The sequence below is a fragment of the Polypterus senegalus genome, chromosome 16 (assembly GCF_016835505.1).
Source record: "Polypterus senegalus isolate Bchr_013 chromosome 16, ASM1683550v1, whole genome shotgun sequence".
In the NCBI taxonomy this organism is placed as follows: Eukaryota; Metazoa; Chordata; class Cladistia; order Polypteriformes; family Polypteridae; genus Polypterus; species Polypterus senegalus.
This window is the reverse complement of record NC_053169.1, coordinates 101,814,641-101,816,888: the sequence shown is the minus strand read 5'-3', so window position 1 is coordinate 101,816,888 and position 2,248 is coordinate 101,814,641.

Here is a 2,248-nt window from a genome sequence, read left to right as displayed (position 1 = left end):
CAGGAAGGAATAAATTAAAATTCCAACATGAGCATCACTGGGCTTTGGGCCCCAGGAACCAAGTTACCTGAACTATTCTACCACATTTCAGTCACTATTCACTGCTCTGATGCTGATCTTTCTGATCATAAAAGAGGTCATTGTGATAGCAACTAACGAGAACAATTACAGTATTTGAGGATTCTCTTGCATAATTTAGCTCAAAAAATTAAACAGCACATCGCCACCTCATAACAGGCTTACGTTTCGAGTTTGGAATTTTGTCCGTCCAGCCGCTTTAGCTCCAGACCATCCTCAAGAATCGGTGACACAATGACAGACAGACACACACCCATCATCGACATATTGATGCTTTCAGTATCAGGGGACCCTAAAATGTTGAGATCCATCGAAAACCAGAGATCGAAATTTTTGACAAATCTAAAGCTTTCATTCCTCCCAAATAGATGATAGGTTAGGGTGCAAAAATGGAGCAGGAGACGGACGAGACAAACTCAGAGTCAGACATTCTAGCAAATGGCACAATCAAAGTCAAAGTACACTAAATTACTCAGTTGAAATATGCAAACGAAAAATGAGGAGACGCACAAGAGTTTCAACGCCTAGAAGCCGATCACATCTAAGTCAGGATGGAAGCAGGTAGGGAGAGGTGCTTAGGAATCAGAAGGAGGACAGGATGGGAATTAAAATCAAATAGCAGACAAAAAGTTCAAACTGGAACCATCCAAACTAACAACCCTAACCCGTAGCCAAAAACGGTAACTGCACTCTTCTGTAGCCAGTAACGCACAGCCCAACCAAGCAGAGCACACCAGGGCACCACTAAAGCTTGTTGGAGAGCATCATCCGCCATCTTGCACAGATAGATAGAGAGACCAACGTCTGATGACAGCAACCGATTGACGAGAAACACCAACAGAGCAGGACCGGATTAAGAACTTCTTAGAAGAGTTTGGTGCCCCCAGAAATTGGGGTGTCACTAACTCAACGTGACCCTCGACATGACAAAGATGATCACGTGAGCCTTGGTGGGTCGCGTGCCAGTTACCAGATTCTCATTTTGTTGTATTCCCCAGTTTAATACGCATCCATCCATCCATTATCCAACCCGCTATATCCTAACTACAGGTTCACGGGGGTCTGCTGGAGCCAGTCCCAGCCAGCACAGGGCACAAGGCAGGAAACAAACCCTGGGCAGGGTGCCAGCCCACCACAATTAATATGCACCGTTAACCTCTTATATTACTATTTTTTATTTTTTATATATGGATGTCATTTTTTCATTTAGTGAGGGAGCCCCTTTTTGTGGAACCCCCTTCAGTTGCACCATTTGCTGTTTGCACCATATGGTTCATGGCAAATCCAGCAATGGGACGTGTCTGTGGTGCCCCCCCCTCCCTTGATGCCCCCAGCTTTCGTTTAGCTACGGGAACAATAAAATGAGATCTTTTTGAAACCCTGACCTCCAATTATTCTTGTGCGCTGTATATATGGGGTCACCAAATGTTGCAAATGTAAGATGGTTCTGATATTAGCAACGGTTTTAACCTGAGCCTTACGCTCTCTGCCTTATCTTTATTTTGAAATGATACGACACACATAATGCTCACCTCTTCCTTTGTAACAGCAGTAGCCAGAGATTCATCTAAAGAGATTATTATTATTATTATTATTATTGTTATTAGGATTTTATGAGACAAGCAGAGATTCCTGGCAGGATAATCTAATCTTGTGTTTTGAACGCCCGCCATTGTTGAGGCAGCCGCCAGAAAGAGTCATGTTAGAATTATTACAATGCAAAGGCCAACTACATTGGCACAGCTCTGCACATCCTATATACATTTTAATGAATTTTTACATTTACACAAATACAAACCTGTGTGCCATAGAAGAAGAAGAAGAAGAAGAAGAAGAAACGTATTTTAAGGGGTCAAAGCAAAGAGACAACATAGTGTAGTAGACGGCCGGCAGCTCAACCTGCCCAGGATGCCCAGGGACTGGAAGGATGGGGGATGGCAGCAAATGTGAGACACTCCCGAGACTTGAGATGGCGACTTCCCTACAGTATAGCAGGGCACCATGGGAGTTTGGCTTCACAGCCCTGCTGGGTACTGTGGGTGCCGCCAGAATACGCTGTAGGAGGACCTGGGGACTTATACTTTTTACATAACCTGGAAGTACTATTGGATCATGGGGACAGAATTCCAGAAGTACTTCTGGGCTAACGAAAAACTCAAGTTCTCCATCT